The sequence below is a fragment of the Neovison vison genome, chromosome 2 (assembly GCF_020171115.1).
Source record: "Neovison vison isolate M4711 chromosome 2, ASM_NN_V1, whole genome shotgun sequence".
Lineage (NCBI taxonomy): Eukaryota > Metazoa > Chordata > Mammalia > Carnivora > Mustelidae > Neogale > Neogale vison.
The window spans coordinates 177,443,693-177,471,061 of record NC_058092.1 but is presented as its reverse complement, the minus strand read 5'-3'; positions in this window follow the sequence as shown (position 1 = coordinate 177,471,061).

Below are 27,369 nucleotides of genomic sequence, written 5' to 3'. Positions count from 1 at the left end.
AAATTCTACAATGAGAAATTAATTTTCTGGGTAAAGCATTGACCTGTCCTTCATGACTTCTCTTAAAATAAAAACACCCAAGGGGTGTTCCCCATGAACTCACTAACCATCTATAGGAAGGGCTTCTGAATTGAATAGAGAAGTGACAACCTGCTTGGTCCTTTGGAGTCTTCCAAACTATTTAATCGTTTGCCTTCATTTTAATAGCTAAACTTACCAAAGAAGGTATCAATTATGGACACATTTTTAATGCTTAAAATTTAGTATTTTATTTTTTAAAAATTGTTTTTGTTTATATTGTAGGGAGGGGAGATGCAGAGGTAGAGCGAGGGAGAGTCTTAAGCAGACTCTGCACTTAGCACTGAGCCTGATGCGGGGCTTAGATCTCACGACCCTGAGATCATCACCTGAGCTAAAGCCAAGAGTCAGATGCTTAACTGACTGTGCCACTCAGACACCCCAAGATCTAGTATTTAAGCAAAAATGATAGGAACATGAAAGTTGGTTGTGGCTTGTACTTTTCAACTTGGGATCACTGCTGGAAATAATGAGGAGTTCCCAACTCGGTGGGGAGACTTCACCCAGACTCAGCTCCCAGGGAGAGTGAGGAGATGAGAGCACAGAAAAGAGTGCAAAGAACAAAGGAAGCTTTGTTTCTTGCTGCATTTGTGGATTTTTCCACTAACAAATGATAAATGTAGCCATCCTTTACACTTGACTGCCCCATCGTGGATTATACCTGACTGTCTACGTGCTAAATAATAGGCACCATTATTCATGATCCTCATAAACTTTCCTGGGACCATGCTTTTGTTGATCCTGGATCTCCTACCTCAACCGTCTCTTATCTGGTCTCTTCTTTTGTAAATGCTGTTGTTTCTTCGACAGAAGACACTCAAGATTTCTCTAGCCACAGACCTATTCTCCTAGATTCAAAATACTATCTGAATAAGTCTCTTGGTATTTGTACCTTCAATACAACATGACTTCAGAAATGCATTGCTTAATTACTTAAGTTTTAAGTCATGTGACTTAGCCCATTTAGATGTATATTTAGTTTGGCTACCCACATGGAAATTCAACAGCTTTGGAATCTCCAGTGGTAGGTATGGTACTGGGCAGATGACAGCTGCTCAGTTCTCTACTAGATGAGTCAATTAAAGGCAATAGATAGATAGATAGATAAATGCAATAGATAGGCTAAGAGGAAAGGTCACACATACATTTGGGGTCTCTATTTCTTTACTTTCCCCAAAGGAGAGGTCTTATTGAACACACAGAACACATTTGGCAGGTAAAACATGAAACCCTTGTCTCTCCAGAATCAAGGAAATAGCACAAACATTTCCAAAAAACTCAGCTCATGTGAACTACTAATTCCATCCATGCCACATGACTGTATTTTGTTGTCAGTATTTGAAGTGGATGATGAAAGTGGTTGAAGGTGGTTGAAGAAGGAGATGATGAAAGTTAAGGTAGTTGAGGGGAGCAGGGGCCCTCGGCTGGTCTGAAGGGGAAGAGCCCTCTGAGTCATTCACGAGTCAGGGTCTGCGACTGGGCCCATCAGGAAAGGCTTCTGTTAGGAAAATGAGTATCAACTAGAAATATACTGTACTAGAAAACTGAACACAACAGGGTTTAACTCTGCTTCCGAATTAAGTTGAACCAGATAAAACTGTTGATCTTTTGCCAACTTTAAACTACAGAGCAATTTCCATATGAGTCCTCATTTTTTTCTTTTCTTCTTTTTTTTTTTAAAGATTTTATTTATTTCACAGAGAGATCACAAGCAGGCAAAGAGGCAGGCAGAGAGAGGAGGAAGCGGGCTCCCTGCTGAGCAGAGAGCCTGATGCAGGACTTGATACCAGGACCATGAGATCATGACCTGAGCCAAAGGCAGAGGCTTAACCCACTGAGCAACCCAGATGCCCCCATATGAGTCCTCCTAATAGTAACCCCCATAAAGTTGAGTGTACCATCCTCATTCCCTTCCTGGGTGTGTTAACATCATGGCTCGAGTTCCATTTGGTTGGAACATCCACTTACACATGGCAAGCCATAACAATTTTTAGTAACAGTAGAATGTCATAATTTAAATTTCACCTTAGAAGTTACCTACTTAAAAAGTCTTTACTCTTAGAAACTCTTAGAATAAATGAAACAAGATGGGATTGGAAGGGAGACAAACCATAAGTGACTCTTAATCTCGCAAAACAAATTGAGGGTTGCTGGAGGGAGGGGCTGGGAGAAGAGGGGTGGGGTTATGGACATTGGGGAGGGTATGTGCTATGGTGAGTGCTGTGAAGTGTGTAAACCTGGCGATTCACAGACCTGTACCCTGGGGGATAAAAATATATTATATGTTTATAAAAAAATTAAAAATTAAAAATTAAAAAAAAAGAAACGTGCATTTGTTTAGAAATCCTTTGTCCATATACCCTCCTCCTCCAAATATTTCTGAAACCCTACTACAACCTTGATGAAACTTAAGGTTATCGTTAAGTAGGAAAAGCCGTTTTAATAAGCTGTCTTCCCGAGTCTTCTTTTCTCTCAGAGTTTATTATTTTTTTAATGGAGGTGTTTGCTCTATTCTGGATTTTTGTGACATATTATGTTTCTTAAGAGGATGGAGTGTCTTCATCCTACCACTCCCTCTCCCTGTCACACACATTATTACTCTGTTTACCTACTGTCTCCTTTCCCTAACTGAAAACGAAGGTAATATTTACCCGCCTCTTCCTTGCTGAGTGAGATAGCAACAACCCAACAGGACCAAAGGAATGTAACACTGGAGCCTGTTTTTTCAGCATGGAAGCATTTGTCAGCCCCAGATCAGAGGTGTGTCTCTGATCATTTGTCATCAAGCTCAGAATGTGGAGTTTGGAGTTCTTATCTAAGTTTTGACAGTTACTTCCAGAATACTTGTATTAAAATCTATTGAATTTTTGGTTTGGCCATTTATTCCCATAATGCTTACATTGAAGGCCCTATTTATCCCCTTTTGTTTCTAACAGGCTTAGCTGAATTACCAGATTTCTTAGAATTTGTTTTGTTTTTCTTCCCAGTGCCTTAGGTTCCTCAAGTTCTTCATAAACCTGTGTTCATTTATCTTTTGCCATGAGGATTTGAGAGCAAGTAGCAATTGAGGCCTTAGAATCGTCTGAGAGATGCTAATTCCTCTATGGAATCACTCAGATAGTGGCCCCACTACTGGAGTATAGAGAGCCTTCTCGCGTGGGACTCAACCCAGTTGAAAAAAGCACTGATTTGATCTCTTGGTTAGCTGAATGAGAAGTCCAGAACGTGCCCTTCAGTCTGCAAATGAAATCTGCTGCATTACTGAGTACAATGGGATTTCTCCCATGGGACCCATAGTGCTGGACATGGTCGTCATTTCAGAGCCAGGTCCTTGTGTCAAGAAATGTATTTGAATTGTTGAAGCAAAACAACATATAGGAGAATTTTAGAGAAAAATTAACTGTTAAATGATGCAGCTGCATCTCTATGTCCAAAGGCAGCATTATAATTATCTTTTTTATTCCTTAATCTATGCAACTTACTTCGTAGGATCATTATGTGGTAAAACTGAATAATGGATGAAGGCCCAGAGAATCTAAGTTTTAGGATTAGATTCATCGGGAGCCATCTATAAGCTCTTAGGAGAAAATCTTTGTGACTTACAACTTATTACAAATAATTTCATATTTATAGCATCAAAAACACAGTACAAAAAAGAAAAATGATAAATTTTACTTAATCAAAATCAAAAGCTTTTTCTCTACAAAGATACTGTTAACAGAGTGAAAACACAAGATACAGACTGGGAGAAATATTTGTTAGGCACATATTTGTTAAGGGATTCATATCCAGAATGTATAAAGAACTCTTACAACTCAATAAGAAAATAACCCACTTTTTAAAAATAGGCAAAACATTGAACAGATCTTTTTTCTCCACCTCTTTGTTCTTTATCAAACAAGATATACATGTGGCAAATAAGCACCTGAAAAGATGTTCAATATCTTTCATCATTACGAAAGTAGAAATTAAAACCACAATGAGATACTACTCCACACCTACTAGAATGGCTGAAGTTTAAAAAATGTTGTCGATAACAGTGCTGACAAGGATACAGGGCAGCTGGAACTCTCATTCGTTGCTGGTGGGAATGCAAAATGGAACGACTGATCTGGAAAACTGACAGTCTTTTATAAAGATAAACACATGCTTACCATTTGACCCAGCAAGCCCTTTCCTAGGCATTTACCCAAGAGAATGAAAAGTTACATTCACATCAAAACCTTTATACAAATTGTTGGGTGGCTGTGTTCATAATCACCCCAACTTGGAAATACTCAAATGTCCTTCAGGGCCTGAATGGATGAACAAACTCTGGTGGGATCCACCCAATGGAACGCTATTCAGTAATAAAAGGGAACTGACTACTGCAGCAGGCTACACCATAGATGAATGCGCAATGCACTGTACTAAGTGAAAGGAGTCAGATGCAGAAGGCTACATACTATATGATTCTATTTATATGAAGCTAAAGTTAAAAAAAAAAGAATGTCAGAAGGAAAGACAGATGTATAGGATTGAAAAGAGATCAGTCATTAATCAGAGGCTGAGAGTGGGAAGAGAGGTTGGCTGCAAAGGGAGCATCAGAGAATCTTTTGTGGGGGGACAGATCTGTTCTATATCTTGATTGTGGTAGTTCTTATATGACTCTATGTTTGTCAAAACTCATAGATCATAATACCAAAAGGTATAAATATCGACATATATAAATTACACATCAGGTTTTTTTTTAAGATTTTATTTATTTATTTGAGAGAGAGAGAGAGAGAAAGAGCGTGAGCATGGGGGGAGGGGCAGAGGGAGGGGGAGAAATAGGCTCCCCACTAAGCAGAGAGCCCAGTGATGAGGGACTTTATTCCAGGACCCTGAGATCATGATCTGCGCCAAAAGTAGAAGCTTAACTAAGCTACACAGGCACCCCACACATCTATTTCTTTAAAAAGGAAAAAGTGCAAAAAAGAAAAAGTGCAATGTCTGCCTCAGTTGCACATTTGTCAAATATGAACGATGCATCTGCCACTGATGATGATGATGATCTAATCAAACTCACAGGATTTGGGGGAGCTTCTACAAATGAAGACAAATCTGAGTGCTTTGAAATGCAGGAAGTGCATTGAAATGCAATTGCCAGCTGTTGTTAAGAGTTTTCTGTTTTGCCTTTGTATTCAGCTACCTTGCTTAAACTCTTATTATTTATAAAAGTTTGTCCATTAACTCTTTCAGCCTCTTGAAATAAGTTATTAGACAGGCTACAAATGAGAGTTAATCTCTTCCTTTCCAGTCTTAGATCTTTGCTATAATTTCTTTTCTTCTTTTCTTGTGTTGGTTAAGACTGCCAAGTCAATGTTGAATAACAGATGTGATAATAGACATTATTGACGTATTCCTAAGCTAAATAAGGATGCTTATAATATTTTGGAACACTGAAAAGAAAAGAAAATGGGAAAGAATACTTGAAAATTATATAGGATTTTTGATGGGTTTGGTAGATACCCTTTATCAATTGCAGGAAGCTTCTTTTTACTACTGTTTCTCGAGTTATTTTTTTTTACTGAATGTTTTTCCTGCATCTACTGAAATCAAAATGTTATCAATCAAACTTCAGAGCCGACCTTTCATATTCTTGTATTCCCTTCTCTAGGCAGCCTGTAATCTCCTAACAGGCACAGATTTTGCCTTTTTGTCATTGTGTCTCCATCACATAGCCCAGGTCTGATCTAAACAGAACATTTACCCCTAGAACCTCACTCATCTAGAGAGAGAGGAGAGCACCCCCACTACCCTGCTGAGGACTGGAGGGCCTGGAAGCCTCTTCTCCCATAATCTTAAGCCCGTACTATCAAGATGAGCTTCAGCCCATTCATTCATGTGCATCTCACATTCTTTTTGCCCCCAAACTGAAGAGCTTTTTTAGATAGTTAATAGGAGTACAAATACTTTTCCAGGCTTCCCGAGGCTCTGCTCCTTCTCTCTTTCCTTATCAAGAGTGGGTCATAGGTTGCACCTAGCAGCTGGAAGAAGTGCTCTTCAAATATCAGAGAGTAAGCTGAAGACCGAAGGATCACTGGGAGCCCCTGCAGATGGAGAGCAGGAAGTTTCCCTGTAACATGAGCATGTCAGCTGGGAGGCAGCCAGATGTGGAGCAGGTGGCCGACCTCAGGCTTGCTGCATTTGGGGATCTCTCTAGACCTCTGCTCGGAGAGGAGACCCGAGAGACAGTGTCGTGCCACAGAGAGGAGCAAGAGCATGGACTCTGGACGAGAAGGGCCTGAGCTCAGGGCTTGGGTGTGACACATGGTGACCAGGTAACCATAGATAAGCCACTTCACCTCTCTGTTTCTCTATTTTTGGTTTCCTCTTCTCTAAAACAGGTATAGAAGTGGGTGGTTTTGAAAGCCTGCCACGACAGACTCTTAGAAACCGCCAGCTCTTATTTCAATAGCAATCGCCGAGGCCTGATACGAGAAAATAGGTTCCTCCATGAGAGGGCACTTAGAGGTTTTTTAAAATTTTGTTTTGTTTTTGATTTCCATCACGAAGCAAAAATATATAATTTCAAAAATGCAGTTATTAAGATGCAGAACAAAGAGAATCATGACTCATGTTTCACAATTTACAGAGTTTATTTATTGTTTCATGTTCTATAATACTTTGGACAGTTATATAACCCCCCCCCACCTCACGATGCCTGGATATGACATCAGGAAACTAGGGAGGAGGGGGTTTGGGGTAAGGGGATGATGTGCTGTAGGGACAAGGCATATGCTTTTTTTATATTAATGTCCTGCCACTTACCTTGGGTAAAGCAATCCCAAATGCTGAGTGATACCAGGAAATGGGGTTTTTTTGGTCCCCCCATTATGGTTGTTCTAGCTCTAAAATTCTATGAGATCTTTAGATGACGTTAGGAGTCATTCTCAGCCTGGCCTGTTGTCAGGAACTGGTTTTAAGGCCTTGGTTAATTCCCAGTTGTCCTGGCTTTGAAATCTTCCAGTTCTTGAAGTCATAGCTTGGGCTTCTCCACTTCTCTGGGAATAAATATTCCTTGACACTGGTTCTCCCATATCATTCTCCTTTCCAAAGGCCACCCCCCCCCCGTTATCTACCCAGGAAGATAGGGATCGTTCACCAGACTCTCCCATCTCTGAACCTTTGCCTCCCACACACCTTGCCAAACTCTCAGCGCCTCCTCTCCTGGGGCTGCCCTCTCTGCCAGCCAGAACCATTTGTGTGTCATTTTCATCTGTGTCATTTTCACTTCCTATCGCCTTGCCTTCGTGAGGGTGACTTCTCTATCTTGCTGGTCTCCATCTTCCCTTTCTGGATTCCAGAAATGGAGAGCATTATAATCTCTTCGCATCTTGGAAGGATATCTGTTACTAGGTTTACTCGTGTTTGAAGGAAGTATTTTGATACACACTGAAGTTGGACTAAAGGTCTAAGGGAAAGCTCAAGTAAAGGAGGAAGATTGTTGCTAAATTGCATTTTAAGAGGCAAAGTCTTGCTAATGGAACTTCTGTCCAGCTCCATGACGGCTGGGTATGAGTGTGTTGCTGCTGCTGAGAGAGTGTTTAGTTGACGATGTTTAGAAAAGTCCAGACCTGATGGCTCTGGGGTTTCATTCACGGCTTCTCACAGAGACAGCACAGGTCATTAGATGCTATAGGAGTTCCCCCTCCCTGAGGCAGCCTTGGAAGCCCGGGGGCAAAACCCCAAAACAAACACAAACAGAAGAACAAAACAAGCAAGCAAGCAAATGCCAGCCCAGGTAAAAATTGGGATTCTGGTGCCATTTCCCAGAGATCTCCCTGGTTCCCCTTTCTGTGCTACTTCCTGCTTCCTCCCCTGTCTTCTACAATCCCCTGATTTCAGAGAAAGGACCTCCCATCGGCCATTTTTTACTTTTGTGGGAATCAACATTCTTTTTAACATCGCCAGTGCGTTTTGGTATTTTAAGACCTATCTCCAATCATGAAAGAACAATCTTTCATCTTTGACCCTGTGAAGAAAATCTGAAACATCAGCAAGCATTTGGGGGAAAATCCAGAAAGAAAAGAAAGTAGAAAGGGCTATTTCCTGATAATCCTGAGGTTGTACTGTACCAGAAAACCAGTTACTTTGTCTGCAATCTCCACCTTCTCTTTTTGGCTTAATATCCCCACGTTTAACTTGGAGGATCCTACGTATTGTATGACTCCTTTTCCCCAGTGCACACCCACTGTCCCCACTGAGTAATGCAGTAGATTGGACCACAGATGGACGATGGATCCAAATGGAATCAATTTAAAGGGTAGGTTAGGCGAAATAGCTTCTTTCATCGGGGAATTTGGGATGGCGACCTGAAGTGACTGGGACAGTTAGCCATGGGAGCAGAGCAGAAAGACCATGTCACCCACGGCTGAAGCTGGGGCAGGTGGGGGTCAGGGGAGTGAAAGCCACAGAGACAGCCGAAGCTGCTGGGAAAGAGAAATCTGCAGCCAAGAGCAGCTACTTACTATCCTTACTATCCTTACTATCCGCGTGCTCTACTTCTGTGAATTTGCTTAGCTGCTAAAATTTGTCACCCCCACATCAGTACTCACAGTGTTCCTGCAGTTATTTCTAGACATGAACAAAGCGGTGAAAACTTGGAGTTACTCCGCGCCATGTTTCCAACTGAGGGTGACCCCGGTGACACTCGCCTTCTTGTTTTAGCTCTTATGCTATAAACATGTGTCCTTTCCACAGTTGATTTACAGCCACATTTTCCACATTTTTGTGATTTTGTGGGTGATTTCATTGTTTAAAATTACCCCAAGCATCGTCCTCAAGTGCCGTCTAATGTTACTGAGCTCAAGAAGGCTGTGCTACTCTTTACAGAGAAAATATGGGTGTTACAGAAGCTTCCTGCAGGCCTGGGTTAGAGTGCTATTGGTTGTGAGTTCAAGGTTAATGAATAAATAATATATATTTAATATAGTGCCTTAAAACAGAAATACACATAAAACAAGTTTTACATCATTCGATCTGCAAAAATGTTAGGACCAGAGGCTTGCAGGACCCTCATCCTGTATTTCCCCTACAACTAATTAGCTCAGCATTTCCTAATTCAGTGATTGTGTGATTTTAGAGAACATAACTGCTGTGAATAATGAGAATCGAGTATGTCTGCAGAGAAGAGAATGAAGCGAATTCAGAGGAAAGCAGATGACAGACTGAGCTGCTCAGAGAGACAGAGAGAGGAGATGTCTTCTCCCTGGTGGCTCCCAGTTTCAAGCTCAGTTCCCTTGAGAACTAGCTGAAATTCATCTCAATGGCATCTCAATATTTTTACAACCTTTATTTAAGCTTCCTGGAGTTTCCTCTCCTTGCAAACAACAAAGATTTTTGACTGAAATGCATACTCCTTATATTACTACCCTTAAGAAGCTCCCTTGGAAAGAGGCAGGGTCTCTTCATTTGAGGCATGGCCCTAGGTCACAATGAAGTCCATGTCTAAAGGCTGCTAAGGCCACAATGGCCCCTTCCTGAGTCAGGTGCTGCATCAGAAAACCAACCCTCCCTCATCTCAGGGAGGTCTGTGCTCTGATTAAATGCTCAATGATACTTGAAAAGAGAGTTGGAGGACTTAAACTTTAAAAAAATAAACCCAAACTCTGGTTTCAGTGTGAGTTATTGATGACAAATACATTACAGCCTTTGTTTTGGCTTCTAATTTGAAGGATGCCAGTTTTAGAAATAGTTTATTTGTTTTCCTTGTTGGGAGACAAACACATTCTTGAAAACAAGTTCCAGTCTGAACACTCCTTAGGAAGGAACTGTTTATTTGGCAAAGCAGTGTGTCCCCACATGGGAAATTATATATAAAGAGAAGCACCAGACTGTGCAGAGAAGAAAAAAGTTTTAATTTTCTCGAAGGTTGTGACCTGCTTGAGGGATCAGGTTCTTCCCCACATACTTGGTTTGATGGCCACAGAAAGTACATATTCTGAGACAGGAAACCATCGAAATCCTAGAGGAGAACACAGGCAGAAACCTCTTTGACCTCAGCCATAGCAACTTCTTATTAGACACGTCGCCAGAGGCAAGGAAAACAAAAGCCAAAATGAACTATTGGGACTTCATCGGGATAAAATTTTCTGCACGGTGAAGGAAATAATCGACAAAACTAAAAGGCAGCCAATGAACTGGAAGAAGATATTTGCAAATCACATATCTAATAAAGGGTTAGAATCCAAAATCTATAAAAACTTATCAAACCAAACACCCAAAAACCAAATAATTCAGATTAGAAATGGGCAGAAGACATGAACAGACACCTTTCCAAAGAAGACTAACAGACACATGAAAAGATGCTCATCATTACCACTCCATCAGGGAAATGCAAGTCACAACTACAATGAGATACCACCTCATACCTGTCAGAATGGCTAAAATTAACACAAGGAACAAAAGGTGTTGACAAGGATGTAGAGAAAGGGGAAAACTCTTGCACTATTGGTGGGGATGCAACCTGTGCAACCACTCCGGAGAACAGTTTGGAGGTTCCTCAGAAAGTTAAAAATAGAGCTACCCTACAATCCAGCAATTGCACTGTTAGGTATTTACCCAAAGATACAAAAAAATACAGATTCAAAAAGGTACATGCACCATGATGTTTAGAGCAGCATTATCAACAATAGACAAACTATGGAGAGAGGCCAGATATCCATTGACTGATGAATGGATAAAAAAGAGGTGGTATATATATATATGTGGAATATTGCTCAGTAATCAAAAAGAATGAAATCTTGCCATTTGAAGTATATTGGATGGAGCTAGAGTGTGTTATACTAAGTGAAATAAGTCTGTCAGAGAAAAACAAATGCCATACAATCTCACTCATATGTGGAATTTTCTTTCAAAGATTGTATTTATTTATTTGAGAGAGAGAAAGAGGGAGAGAGAATCTGAAGCAGACTGCGTTGAGCACAGACCTCAACTCGGGGCTTGAACACACAACTGCCAGACTATGACCTGAGATGAAACCAAGAGGTAGATGCCCAAATGACTGAGCCACCCAGGTATCCCTCACTCATATGTGGAATTTAACACAGAAAACAGATGAATATATGGGAAGGGGGGAAATGAAAAAAAAGAGAGAGAGATAGATAGATAGAGAAATAAGCCATAAGCAACTTAACAGTAAAGAACAAACTGAGGGTTGATGGAAGGAGGTGGATGGGGGGTGGGCTGGATGGGTTAGGAGTATTAAGGGGGGCACTTGTGATGGGCACTGGGTGTTGTGTGTAAGTGATAAATCCCTGAATTCTACTCCAGAAACCAATATTGTACTCTATGTTAACTAACAAAATTTAAATTAAAAAAAAAAGTACATATTCAATGTGTCCAAGTACCAAGCCCAGGTCCTGTGGCACCTTTTTAGCCCTCTGTGGTCTCTGGTTTGTGATGACTCCACACCACTCCTCCTTATCTCTTGTTCTTCAAATGCACCATCTCCCTGCTAGTCAACAGTGGATCCCACTGACACATCACACTGTTTCTCTGCCCATGAAGTCTCTCCTGTCTTGTCTGCTTCTGAGCTGCTACATTCTGACTTTCAGGGCCAGCGCAGTTGCTCTCCACCAGGGAACTCTCATTGGTTTTATGAGCTTCTTTGTGCAGCCACTCCATCCCTTCCTTTGAGCCCATATGGTTCTTGAAGACAACTTTCTCCTATAACCTACAGCATTTCCTAATGAAGCTGACTCTAAGAATAATGAATGTGACAATTCTCAACTCAAGAATCATAGTAGTATAGAGGGGTAATAATAATTTCAAGGCCACTTACGATCCCTAATTTTCCAAAGCATGGTTGATTTGAGGTCAGTCTCATTTCTTAGGGACCCTGGGGTACATTAGCCCTTATTAATTTCCATGGTCATTCCAGCACATGGAATAAGTTAGTTTAGCTCATATGGGTAAATTTTTTATTCCCAAAGAGTAATTTTGTTAGTGCCAACTTGAAAATAATACTACATTGTCTTGGGGGAAGACTTTCCCCAAGTAATGTAAGTCCCTTTTTTGCCAGTTCATTCAGTCTCATAAAAGCTTTCTGAGGTAGGGAATGACCCTCTCTTCTTTAAAGAAACTGAGGTCTGACATGAATAGTTTACACTGAGAGGAAGTTGGAATTAAGAGAGAAAAGACTTACATCTAGGTCCTGATGTAGCAAGGGCAATCAGGGAAGTTCAGTCCCACAGGAGGGCCACCATACAAAGTTGTGCAGGCTGTGCACTGCATAGAGCAGTGCTTCCTGAAGTTGACCTCTTTGGCCAGATGTGGTGGCCCTGCCTAGAGGACCTAGTATGAGAAGGAGTGAAAGCTAGAGATGGGTGTGCTTCCTCTAAGACCTCTTCTTGGACATACAGGATTCCACCCTCCTTCCATCCTGACTTAGGTCACAGGAAGGGAAGAGTGTGTGAAGCTTGTCTTCACAATGTCCTCTTAAAAGGGTTTTCATTTCTACAGAAGCACCAAGCCAAGAATTCTTAAAGATTCAGACTTTCAGACACATTTGGTTACTGTGCAGCCTCTGGCAGAAACAGAGAGGCCACATCCCTGAGAGATCTGGAGCCAAGATCTATGCATTATGGACTTAACTCTTGACACATTTGGCATAAGTTGAAAAACGAAAGAAAAAAAAAATCCCACCCACTGTCTCAAGAGGCCTTGGGCAGGAACATACAAGGCAAAATGTTTTAGTTGTAGACAAGAAAATGCTGGAGAGTTAGCAAGGGATGAGCTGGTCAGGAAATATCTACTTCCTGTGGATACTCCCAACGTTCTCCCACTCTGGCCAACCCCAGTTGCAGATGATAGAGCCAACAAAACACTGTACCCATGTGATCACCCTTGGCTCACTCAGCTCCAGTCAGTGGTGCCATTGACCCTACTTGCCAGTGCAGAACCTTCTGGGTTTCTTCCTGAGGCAGAGGATGTTCCTATAAGCCAACAAGAAAGACTGGGATTAGAAATGTGGCATTCGGAAAGCAAGGGCAGGCAGATGTGTAAACTGTGGCTAAAGATAAATTTCCCGACTCTTCCAGGTGCAAATAAAACTTAGGTTGACTTTACTATGAAAAAAAAATGTCTTAAAGGAAATGGTTTTTCTTTAATGGTAGATGTTTTTCAATACCATGGTATAAGAATCTTGTGATTCACCACCACTCAGATGAAAACCTCCTCCTTGAATTTGCTGCATTAATGGGAATTCATATGCTAAGTCCATTAACCACGATCACCGTTTTCAGGGTAAGTCAGACTTGTCTCTTAAATTAAGAATAAAGAAAAAAAAAAAAAAGCAATCACAGCGACAAGTCATGCGGAGATGCCCTGCCTGTAGTGAAAAGGGAAGTATGTTTTCTCTGGGCAGCCCACACAAAATCAGATATTTAATATGATTACTGAGAAGACGGAAAAGGTTTTCAGGAACAATTCCTGTGGCTCAGCTCCTAGTAGCCTGCAAAGGAATAAGTGGGAAGTAGGGGAGCAGCCAGCTCCCCCATTAAAAGGAGCATTCCCCATTAAAAGGAGGCTGAGAGCCAGGCTTCCTGATCCCACTGCAAAATAGAGGGTACAGTGGACAGGAGAGGTTGGCAAGAGATTACATACCAACCTACTAAGCAACCAACTTATTTTTAAGCACATACTACATGAGGGTACTCAAATGCAGGGCAACCTCACCCTCAGGAAGTGGTTTTATTTGGGGTGTTTGGCTAACCAGGTGTAGCAAGCGCAACCAGGGAAGTCCAGTCCCACAAGAGGGCCACCATACACAGTTGGGCAGGCTGTGCACTGCAGAGAGCAGTGCTTCCTGAAGTTGACCTGTTTGACCGGATGTGGTGGCCCTGCCCAGAGGACCCAGCCTGAGAAGGAGCGAAAGCTAGAGACAGGGTGTGCTTCCTCTAAGACCTCTTCTTCGACATGCTGTCTGGATGGACATGCTAATCAGGAAAATAGAAAATGAACTGGTTCCACAGGTGATAGAGGAGCCAAGACAGCAGGACAGGAGGACAGCAGGAGCCCAAAGCCTTTGCCGGCCCCCAGGCTGAAGGCCGGAAGGCTTACTTTCCAGAGGTCCAGGGCCTGGGCTTAGGAGGCAGAAGTGAAACTATAGTGGGCGTGGGCCCAAGCCACAGAGGAGGGCAGGACTGCGGAGACTGAAGGAAGAAGCCCGCTAGCTTGCGGTCGACCGCGCCGCGTTCAGCCGCAGCTGCCGTTGTTGCACCAGCACCCGGGGAAGAAGCCATCCAACAATAGCCCGGGGAAGGCTCCCCGGGCAGCGCCCCCTACCAGCAGGGCAGGGCAGGGGAAAGGCAAAGAAAGGACAGGGCACAAACAGGCCCCAGCTGGGCACACGCTTGGATCTTTTTTCTTTTTTTTAAACCTTCAACCACAATGACTTCACCTCGCCCTGGGCCAGACCATGACAAATCAATCATAAGCCGCAAGTGCTGGCTGGAACGGACTCTGGGGTCAACTTTTGCCTCATCCTCTCACCGGCCACTCAACCCCATGTGGGCCTATCTCAAGACCGACTTCGGAGGAACCTAATCCTTGCATGTGTTTAGGAACTCTAGTACACATAGCCTGACACACATGCTTGTCTCTTCACAGATGCCTTGGAACTGACTGTCCTCACTCCTGTTCCCTGTGGACGATTCCAGGATCTGAGCAGCCCCATGGCCAAAACAGCACAATTTGCCTGGCTTCCATTTCATCCACGATCAGCTCTGACGAAACAGGCTAAATGAAGATTCGGAGGCTCCAGTCTGCCTAAAATTCATGGTCTCACTGCCTCTGTGATGGCTAACACAGCCCTCCCATGTGAATATTTCTCGGAGTTGATGTCACTGGACTTTCTTGCTGAAGTCAATGTTATCAGTATTATGAATTCAGAGCTGTTGTTGGTCCTCAACAGCCTTAGGACCTCAGGCAAGTTACTTATCTTCTTTAAATCTGTTTCCTCATCTATACAATGAGAACAACCACGGGACTATTGACTGGATTAAAGGAGAGTACAACTAGTAAAGTGTCTGCCTGGGTGCCAGGTACAGGAACAGTGCTCCCCTCGTGACATGGCTACCACTGTTTCAGTTAAGATTCTTCCAGCTGTGAATGGGACAACCCCAGCTCAAACTCATTAAGCAAAAAAGTTCTGGGTTCAGAAGCATCTGGAACTATGGCTCACCCAGCGTCCTCATTGTGGGTTCTCTCTAAATTGGTTGGCTCTACATTCCTCTGATTGCTTCCATTCTCAGACAGGCTGTCCCCATGACATGACAAAATGGGTGCGAAGATATTCTCCCAGCTGAGCAGCCACAGGAGAAAGAGATACCAAGAGAACCCCCTGGAATGAGATTTCATTAGCCTGGTTAGATCTCATGTGCAGCTGTGAGTCAGTCACTGGGACCAGAGGATGGAATGTTCTGGTTGGCCAGACCTAGGTCCTGTGTCCACATGGACTGAGAAAAAAGGAGGTCAAGTCTCCAAATGGAAATGGAAGAGTTATTTTTTTTCAGAAGGAGAAACTGATGCTAGAAAGGTGAAAACAAGCAATTTTCACTATAACAGTTAGTGTTCCATTATTATTACTACAATTTACCATTTATTATGATAATAAATAATAGTAGATAGATATAGCAAATACATTAATAAATAATAGTATTTATTATTATGCTTCTATTCCCACTACTATACTCTACAACTGTGGGCCTGATGGGTAGATAAAAGGGAAAAAAATCATAGAAAGTTGTAGAAAAGCTGTAACAGGAGGAAAATAAAGGAACCTGGATAGAAGGAAATAAGACCAAAGAGCTCTTAGCAATAGATGAGAAGCTAGAGCAAAGCCTAACGTGATCAATTCTAGTAGATAATGTTAGCATCTTTCAAAAACTAGAGATATCTAAATGGCAATGCTGTTTTGCAGTTACTAAACTAAAACCACCACCTCCCCAAGATTGTTAACATGACGCTTCAATGACCCTTGAACCACGTGTGCTGTACACCTTCCGTGAGCACGTTGTCTTTCAGTTCTGACACAGGAATTTCTGAACAAGCCAGCAACTTTCCCCTCACTGGAAACCCTTGTCCACAAACATTTTGATGCAGACACAGTCAGAAATACATTCTTCACATAGAAGCCTCAGGATGCTGGAACATTCTCATTTTTCCTTTCTGCTATCTTAAGTGAAATACGTGTGGGATGCGTGTATTGAATTTCTGGGAGAAAGTTCAGAAGCTATAACATTGGCTCTTTGGCAATACTACACTATCCTTGAAAAATTGGTCCACTCCAGGATTAATCATGTATACAAGTGTATAAATATAGACAGAAGTCGTCGACCAACTGGGTCAAGCAGATCCCTCCGTTAACTGTAAGCAGACTCTATGTTCCCTGCTTGTTTTGTTTTTTTAAGAAATGTTCTGCAGTGGTTCTATCGCTTAGGCTCAAATGGGAAAGAACACCTATAAGGTGAACACTTTAGATAGCCTCATTAAGGGTGTGAGGGGAGTGTCTTTTCTTGACTCATGTAGTTTTCTTGGGAAACTAGTCAAGTAGCATGATGAGGTCTGATAGGTTCACCAAATAGAAAAGAACAATGTGACTTCACATTTCTAGAATTTTTACACTTTCCGACTACTTGAGACATCATAATTCTCTCAGCCACCCCACAGGCAGGTGGGGCCAACACCTAATTTGGTGCTTTCCCTCTTTCCCCTGGCCACACACACCTTCTGTAATAACACAAACAGAATGAAAACATTCTTCACCCATGTTGAGAAAAGAGAGTCATTTGGTTTTCTAAGGCTTTTTTTCTCCTTTCATATTTTGAAGGGTGGTGTAGACCAGATTAAAAAACATGGCTCAGGGAAGCAAGAAGTCATTCCCCCAAGTGTTTATTAAGTGAATCACAAATTCATTCGGCATGACTGCTCACCCAGAGAAACAAAGGCAAAATGGTAACAAGCTGTGAGCCTCCAAGTACCTTCAACTTTAGGTTCTCCCTGGGAAAGGGTCACAAGTGTAATCATTTCCAGCTGTCCCTCCTCGCTTCCTCTGTCAGTGGAAATATCCAGGCAGGATGAATACGCTTTCTGACTAGACTCTGGACTGACCTAGACAGCTTTTTGGAAATTCAGGATATACTTTTCCTGAAGCTTCTTAATTTCTCCCATCCCTCCCTGATTGAAAACATCATTTACCCCATTACAGCATGTGGAAAGAGGGGGGGAGGGAGAAGCAGACGGGATCTGAATTCAGGATAAAAATTACTCTGTGAGTTTATTATTCTCATCCATAACAGATGACAATTTTCATGTCATTTAGCTCTTTCCAGAACGGAATCACCCAGAGAGATATTAAGTACGATTTTTCATACTATTTATCTTGAGGGCCCCAATGAGACATGTACACCTACATTTAATAACGTGATCCATAGCTTGCCTGTTACCTGGAAATGTTTGGTTAGGCATTATTATTTCCCTGGCCACACGTGAAAGAATTCCCCTCCTTCGCTTATGCTGTGGTGGGTTCCAAAGACGTGGACTGGCTGCAGTGTCTAAGAACTGTCTGGAGCCCTCAGTTCTAAGGAAATTATGGACTTGTAGTTTCTGAAGTAACTCTATTCCTCATTTGTTGGAAGACAGCTACTTTAATGCCGTGACTCTCCCAACAGCTCTTACACAGGCTCAGCCGTCTCTGATTTGGAAATCTCTTTGAAACTCTAAAATGATGTGTCATTTCAAGGGCAAAAAAGCAAAAGAGTTATAAACATGGGCAGATGCTAGAGTCCCAAGGACTTTCAACAGGCTACAGGCCCCTAGCTGCTGACATGAGCAATGTGGTTCTTATTACACAGTTGGGTTTCAGACTATGGTGCTTTCCAAGTATCATTTCTACTTTATGTAAAGAACATGGATTCGACACAGCTTCTGTTGAGTTAATGGATGATAGTTGAAATGGACCTTTTTCTCAGCCATTCCTACAAATCAGCGAGAGGACTGGACCACAAACCCATTCCCAGGAACTGAGATAAAGGGGTGAGAATCGAACTCTGTCATTCATCAGAACTGAAATTGTCCTTCAGTGGTTGAAACACCCAGCTGGCTCCAACTCTACTTACTGGATAACTTAGAGCTTTCCAAGGCAGCAGCAAAGGGAAATCAGAAGCAACACTTAAAAAAAATAAAAATAAAAATAAAGCAACAATAACAAAAACAGAGTAATCAGGTAGAAACTAACCATTCTTCCCAGAAGCAACCTGCTCTGTGTCTAAACTTTTAAGTGAATGGGTTGTTAATTTGAATGGGGTAAAGATACAGGCTAAATAGTTCTACAAATAAAGTCCTCTTAAAAATCACCTCTGCAGCAAATACTAATTCAGCAGGGTCAAGGTCCTGGCTAAGTTCTTCATAGGTACCATCTCCCATAATCTTCACAATTGTCCTGTGAGGTGGGTACTTACTGGCCCATTTTACAGATGATGAGATCAAGGCACAGCCTAGTTAGGTAACTGGTCCAGTGCCACACAGAAAGTAAGTGGCAGAGCTAAGAACATGAACACTGTTCCAATTGACTCTAAATCCTCTTAACCATTGTTACGTTGCCTTGATCATAGGACAAACAATCTGGCCTCACTGGATTAAAACTAAAAAAGAAGTAGCAATTGTCACTGAATATTTCACTCCCTCTGTCATCTGTGGCTCCCCTTTCCCTCTTCCTGGCCTCCTAGGCTTGATTTGATACTTATATTTGTATTTTTCATTTGGCAAATCTCCTTGTGCATGCTACCTCTTTTTCTTATTTCTTTGCGTTTGAGTGATGCATATTTCATATTAGCAACAAAATATCCAGGAGAGATCTGTGTACAGCAAGGTTTCCACTGAGACTTCTCAGTTTTGTTGGCTTGTAAACTTGACATGTGCCACAAGTCCTAATGGAGCCTCCTGCCCGGTAGAAGTCTCTGGTTTTCCACTCCCAAGATTTCTAGGTCCTCCACAGGCACATTTCTTATCTCCACAGGAGCAAGTTAAGGCTTCAAAGCAGAATCCAATTTTATGATTTTTATGCCATTTAGGAAAATGAAAAAAAATTTGCTCTTTGAAAAAATGTGTATAATAAGCTATGATTTCTTTTTTAAATAGATTTATTTATCTATCTATTTATTTATTTATTTAAGAGAGCATATGCATGAGCATGAGGGGATGGGGAGCAGAGGGTGGGAGAGAGAGAATCCCCCGTCCCCCATAATCCCAGAGCCCCACAGGGACTGATCTCATGACCCTGAGATCACAGTCTGAGCCAAAGCCAAGAGTCGGATGCTTAACAGACTGAGCCATCCAGGTGCCCCAATAAGCTAACATTTCTTACTAAAAAACAAAACAAAACACACACACACACACACACACGCACACACTCACTATAGATATAGATATATGCATTGATATGCCTAAACATTGTCCAGAAGGCTAAACAAGGAATTAAAAGCAGCAGTTATTTCTGGAACTGTTGGTAATGGGAAGTGACGTCCGAGCAGAGGAGGAATGGGGCATTGGGTGGGAGGGAGGTTTCTCACTCAACACCTTTTCCATTTCTTGATGTTTGAAACATGAGAAATCATGGAATACTCAAAAAAAATTAAGTTGAAGGAAAAAAAACGCTCTTTTATACTGAAGGCAATCCGAGTTTACAATGTCACTATAAGATTAGTTAGTCAGGAGTTAGGTTAGTCTAGAGACAAGTTTTCACAGGCAATGAGTCAGTCAAAAGTCTAAAAAGATGTGTGGTTCCCTTACTGCACATATAAACCATGTAACTCCAGTAAGGATTTAGGAAGCTGAGATAATAAAAGACCAGAATTTGTCAGATCATGTTCAATATGAACAGGTTCTCAAACAATAAAACAACAGGTGGGGACAGCTGCAGGACTTCTCAGAGCCCTTAACATGCCATTATGCATTGAGACCTCACGAGGTCTTGAGGAAGGAGGCAGTGTCATCTTAAGTTTATTTAACAACGGAATCCCACCTTTCTTCAAGGAGTATCTCACATAATTAATGTTCTATATGATACATTTTGGAAAATGCTAGATTGTCAAAGACCCTTCCACATAAGAGAGTCTGTGTGTTATAACTACCACACTCACCAATGCGGTGTATCTTTGACGAAGATCTTCCTTTGGATTAAAAAGTATACATTTGGGGGAGCCTGGGTGGCTCAGTGGGTTGAACCTCTGCCTTCGGGTCAGGTCATGATCTCAACATCCTGGGATCAAGCCCCGCATCAGGCTCTCTGCTCAGCGGGGAGCCCGCTTCCCTCTCTCTCTACCTGCCTCTCTGCCTACTTGTGATCTTTCTGTCAAATAAATAAATAAAATCTTAAAAAAAAAGTATACATTTGGTTCACTGCTGAGCAAGTCAGCTGAATGCTGAGAGACCATCCGTGTAAGGTGCTTGGGGTGCTGGGCCTCCAGAAGGGAGTAACTAAGGTGCCTGACAAGGGGGATAGAATCACTTCCCATAGCAGGGAGAGGAGTGAAGCCATCATGAAGGCCAGGTTCTAATTCTGGAAATGAAGACTCCTTAATTTGAATTTCAGAAGTCCTTCTTTGGAGCTGGAGAGCCCCATACCCACTTCCGAATCAAACTTAACATGAGCGCAGGCCTTTGACAGCAGCAGAGCTCATCACCCTTCCAAGGCAGAGCCATGACAACAGGACATGGCTGAGACAACAGTCTCAGGACAGCAGCCACAATGGCGGCCTGGGGGTGGAGAGCATTTTCATCTCTGTAAATGGGTAACTTAACTCTCCATTTATGGCTGAAAACCAGAGGGGCCAAGCAGTTTCTCCTGATGTGCACTTTGATGAGTCAGGAGGTAAGTTCCCATGTGCACGGTGGATGTCATTTGTGTCTGTGGTTCAGCCACACTCAAGGTCCACTTAACCAGCAGAGAGAAGCTAGGAGAGGTGAAGGAGGTTCTCTGTACAGAGAACCTTTTAAACTGACATGGGAGATGGAAATAATAAACAAACAGACCGCTTTGATGCTTAAGAAAACAGGTTTAGATGACTCCTTGTCTCTCACAAAGTCCTTGTCACATGCTTGAGAGCGAAGGAGCTTCTCATATTTCCATTTTACAGAAAACCAAACAAAAACTCAGAGAGCCTTACTAATGTGCCCTTGGGTCCACAGCCAGGCACATAATAATGCGGGGAGTCCAGGCCACCTCTTCTGGGACTAAATTCCACACCCATCTTAGGACACCTCAGTTCCATGGTCAGAGCTGCCCCACGATGGTTTGTTCTCACCTCTCACTACTCGCTACGAGACAGTATCATGAAATCACAAGGCCTCACCCTTCCTGGGAGAGGCGTCTGCCTTCACGTCAGCCATGCTTGGTCTGAAGACCTGACAAATGGCGACCAGAAGATGCGTAGATGAGATGATGCGTAGATGAGAGCCAGCCAGGTATCAGGGTCTCCGAGTAGGATTCCTGTGCTGGGTGAGATGGGGACCTGGCTTTCTTCTAGACGGTGGTTCTTGAACATGGGTGAGTGGCATAACCACCTGAGCAGGTGTCAACAACGCACATTGCCTGGCTCCGACTCCGCACAGTCTGCTTCACAAGGGTTTCTGGTGGAGCCCAAGTCCTGGCATGGTTTCTTTCAAAGATTCTATTTACTTACTTACTTACCTAATTAATTATTTATTTGAGAGAGAGAATGCACACACTGCGGGGGGCGGGGTTGGAAAACCAGAGGTAGTTGGGGAAAGGGAATCCTAAGCAGACTCCCCGCTGAGCCAGGGGCCAGTCTCGGGCTCAATCTCATGACCCTGAGATTATGACCTGAGCCTGAAATCAAGAGTCAGATGCTTAATGAACTGAGCCACCCAGGTGCCCCCGGAGCGTCTGCATTTTGATTGAGTCTCCTAGGTGATTCAGCTCCATAGTCTGAGCCCACCCAACCTCAGTTCTAGGAGCCTGTGGTGTTATCAAAATAAGTCTAATGTTTTAAATAATTATTCCTCCTACTCATCAGTAGCTCTTTGAGTGTGTTTAATTGCACATCGTAGATAGTCAGTTGGTGATCAATCAACATCCGATTCAGTTCAGCAAACATCTCCTGTTTACTTCTCGCAAGACTCTATCTGAGGTTCTCAGTATATACAACGTGACCTGTGAACTCCACAAACTTATTAGATTAAATAGATGTATACGCAAATCACATAATCCAGTGATTTTTAAAAAAGCAGAATTATTGTTGCACTCCTAGGACTCACCCTGCCTGGAAGCCCTGGAAAACTCCCAGAGGTGACATCATTTAAGCTGAGCCTGGTTCGATCCGTACTAACAGAGAAAGGGCATTTTAGCAGAAGGGAACATTGTGAGCAAAGATAAGGAAGTAGGAAAATACAGATGTATTTTACAAACCCTGAGAAGATCATCTATGGTAGAAATAGCGGCAGCTAATAAAAATAGTTTATGGTTTCTTGGCTTTTTACACTATTTCATTTAATCCATTCAACTACCTGTTACATTGAAGAATCATTTCTATTTTAAAGGTGAAAATACTTACTTGTTACAGAAAAAAAGCCCACAGGGCCTATAACAAAATGCTAATTTGGGGTGATAGAGGAGATAATAAGATCATAGAATGTTGTTGCTGTTCTTGTCAAGGTAGACAAGAGTATTGATGGTCGATAAAGCCATATACAGTAGGAAGAGAAGCATATGGAAACATGCTATACCAAAGTGCAAAATTCTATGCAAACTCATGCCTTCTTAAAAAATGTGCATGTATTATCCCATTCTGTTAGTTAGTATTCTCGCCACCTTTTTGCATTATGCATTGATAATGCTCAGATTTGGGTCTCTCTTACTTTCCTCCATTCAAGGACCCCAAGATCCTTTGGAAGGTAGTTGCTTTCATGTCTTGGGGCTCAGGGAAATGTCAGGTTGGGTCTGGGACAGTCTGTGCCACCAGATAGCATGCAAACTTTTATAAGATGCAGAGGCAATGATCAAAGGACAGAAGAGCCAACTGAAAGGGGCTTCCCTTAGCCAGGCTGAAGCAAGGATGAATTAGCCTCTTGTCCCAGAAAAGAGCATTGACCATGCAGACTCAATCCCTTCTCTCTTTGGAGATGAACTGTGCCAACCAGTGCTTCCTCAACTTTTCATTTTGTAGCACATGTAGAGAGGGATAATGTTTATCTAATGACATATTAATTTGTGACACTCAAAAGTCCACCCTTCCCTAGGGCTCCTGAGCACTGAGGCTTCAAGCAGCTCAGTGTAGAGGGGGGTCTCTGTCTTGGCCCCGTGTAATTCATGGGTAACAGTAGGAAATGGCACAGTAGGTTGGTTGCAAAGTTCTGCTTCAGATGGCCCTTGTAAGTATGATAAAATACCAATAAGATTTATATCCAGGTAACGTTTATATTCATCTTCAGTAATGCCAAGAGGCCAACTCAATATCTCAAAATGGAGGGACAATGTGTGAGATACGGGCAGGTGTGTTCAATTAAGAAATCATTTTTCAGAAAGGCACTAGGTTTGAAAAATGTAAATCTACATGGAAGACAGAAAATTAGAACTCCTATTTGTAAGAAGTGAAACATAATTATAAAAAGGAACTTGGTTGGAAAACCAGAGAATAAGAACCAGCTTAGATGCTGCCGTAGGTCAAACGTCAATTCTTTGATTACTCAGACACCGGAACCAGGTCCTTCTCCTTTGGTCAGATGGGATAGAAAACCACTAAAATTACAGTAACTTTCGGAAGGCAAACCTAGAAAGAAGTACAAATAAAATAATGGTATTTAAATCTAAAGTATAACATTACAGTAACTAGCTTTGATTTCGGCGTGCACATCAGCTTTTTATCATTTTAATAGTCCTCATGTCTTTTTTTTAAGTGCTTGAATGCTAAAGATAGTTTGTTATGGTAGAATTGTGGTTTTAACCAAATGTTTAGAAGTATCTGCACTAATAATCAATATTTAAATATTTGGGAAATTTTAATTTGATAGCTACATATGTTTTCAAATTTTTCACTTTTGAAGTATGTACAAATATTTAAAGGAATATTGATTGTTTAAGGATTAAAGAAATACAAATTATCTGATAATTCACAAGAATATTAAGCTGGATATTAAAGCACAAAAAGTAACAATTCCCCAAGAATGCCCAAATGTTCAAGAATAATTTATTGATGGTTCCTGGATAGAGCTCATTTAATTTAATGAGCATACTTTAATTAATTAATTTACTTATTATTGAGATATAATCAACATAGAACATTGTATTCACTTTAGGTGTACAACATAATGATTTGTTGTATGTGTATATTGAAAAAGATCACCACAATATCTTTTGTTAACATTCATCACCACACATAGTTACAAATGCTTTTTGTGTGTGATGAGAACTTTTAAGATCTACTCTCCGCAACTTTCAAATATGCAACGTAGTATTGATAACTATCATCATCATGCTGTATGTTACATCCCAAGAATTTATTTATTTTGTTTGTACCATTTGACTGCCTTCACTAATTTCACCCATTCCCTTACCAGTCTGTTCTCTGTGTCCATAAGTTTGGGATTTTTTTGTTTGTTTTGTTTGTTTGTTTTAGACTCCATATTTAAGTGAGATCATATAGTGTTTATCTTTCTCTGGCTTATTTCATGCAGCATAATGCCCTCAAGGTCCAACCATATTGTTGTAAATGGCAGGATCTCTTTCTCTTTTTCATCGCTGAATAATACTCCTAGGCATTTTTTTTAAGTGAGAAACAAAAACTTCAAAATACAAATTAAAAGTCCCATCCCCATTTGCGGCACCCCACTCCCCAACACACCACGTACTCCCACAAATAAAAGACAGATGAGTGAATCAGCACAGTTACTCAGAGCTGTGGCATTTTCTTCAATGTCTCATGCAACAGTGTGACAGAGGTACAGGTAACTGGGCAGGTAAAAGGGACTTCATCATGGGAGGCCTTGACAATCCTGATCATCTGACACAGGCAGTGAAATATGGTAGAACATGTACTGAGAAAGAGATATGGTTTATTTTCTTAGGTCTGTGAGTTACTAGTGGGTGACTGGGGGCAATCTATTATTTTCCCTATGCATCATTTTCCTCACTGGCTCAATACAGACTTTAGAATTATATTTACTAATGTCTCTTTCAATACTCTAATTCTATGAAATACCGTGAAGGAGGCTGATTAACTTCTGGAATAGAAAGAGCCTTGCAAAACTTTCAGGCCCAGCTCCTCAGGATTTATCAATAGAAGTACAAGTACACTCAAGATGGCCCAAGAAGGTCCTACAGTCTCTGTCCTCTTCAGTTTTTCAGACATTAATTGAAATCTTTGGTACCATCTTGGTGTTCTTCCCATTCTCTTTGTTCTTATGAGGCTACTCTTTCGCAATAATTTTATTGGGCTTTTGGAAGGCAGGCAAAATGTTTGGGTTAGGCAGCCATCTTAACTGGCCCTGCATCACTTTATTTTTGAGTAGCATTGCCTTACAGGGGCCCCGATGTCCCACTTCCTCTTCCTGTCAGAGACACTTCCACATTAGCGTTAAAGTAACAGTCTGAAGAAATGGATAAATCTAAGTTTTATTTATTTGAATTTAGTTAGTTGTTTTCTTTAAAATACAGAGATTTCACTATCAGCCCTCAGTGTTTCAGATGGTGTTTGCCGGTATTTTTTGGTTTTGGTTTAATATTCCCATTTCCGTCCATTTTAAAGCAAGCTGGGAAGAGAAGGAGTATCTCGAATTTTAGAGGCTGTGGTAAAATTAACATCATAAAGATCTGGCCCATATCCATGGTTCTCAAATTTTAGCCTTTGTCAGAATCACCTGGAGGGCTTGTTAAAACACAGACTTCTAGGCCCCAACCCTACGAGTGTCTGGCTCAATATGTCTGGAGTGAGGCCTGAGAACTTTCATTTCTAGCACGTTCCCAGGTGGTGTGAATTATGCTAGTCCAAGGAGTCATAATTTGATAACCATAGGCCTACATGAAATATAGCATTTAAGAACTAAAAGTAGATAAATGATTTATTTATTCATTTGATGAATACTGTTGAATACTTACTCTCTATTGTGCATTGTTACAGGCACAGGGTGATGAGCAAAAAAAAAAAATATATATATATATATATATATATATATATATATATATGCAGCTTCTGCTCTCGATAAACATTTCTGATGGAATTTTCCAGGTTTCTAAAAAGATTTTATTTATTTATTTATTTATTTATTTATTTGAAAAAGAGAGAGTCTGAAACAGAGCAAGAGCAGGGAGGAGAGAGAGAGGCAGGTTTCCTGCAAGCAGGCACTCGATCCCAGGACCGTGAGATCAGGACCTAAACCAAAGGCAGATGCCTAACTGACTGAGCCACCCAGGCACCCCAGGAATTTTCCAGTTTTTAAGCAGAGATTTGATTAGAAGTCTGCTCAGCACAGAAAGTCTCCTCATGGTGCAATAGCAGATCACATTCATTCCTTTCCTTACGCCTCATTGTGGTTGTCTAATCTGTTTTTCCTTTCAGTTTTATTGAAATATAATTGATAATCAACACTGTATAAATGTCAGGTGTAGAGCATAATAACTTGGCATAACTACCAATATTTGTGAACCTCTCTCACCTTCACAGGGGCTCTCTTACTCCTTTTAAGTGTAAAATCCCTTCTCTCCAGTAGATCCAAGTTCTACTCTGTCTCTTCTTCTCTCTGAGCCCAGCCATGGACCAGCGTTGTCCACCTTTACCTCCACCATGGCATGTAAGTGTTCCTAACATAACCTTTATCTCACACTGTTCTATATCTCTGGCTGCTTCATTTGTACCACACCATTTGGAGCCCCTACAAGGCCATGGGCCAAACATTACATTCCTTTGCAACTTCAACCTTCAGCTCCTCATGGAGTTAGAAACACTCAAGGAGATAAACATGAGCTTATTGATAGATTTGCATGGAATACCAACCTTTCTGTTACAGGAGCTGGGGTAGAATTGAAATCACCATCGCCAAAACAACTGGTCAGACAGTGTTTGTGGTGGCTGGGGTGGAGCAGAGGGATGGATCAGAGACCAGGAAATGAATGGGTGTTTGGGTTAGGATTGTACTAACTGGAAAGAAGCCAAGAGTAGTCAGTTTCCTTGCAGTACAAAATTCACTTTAGGCACTTTGTTCCTAAAAAAAAAGTAATGTGGTCAGAATGAACCGGAGAATAAGTTATGG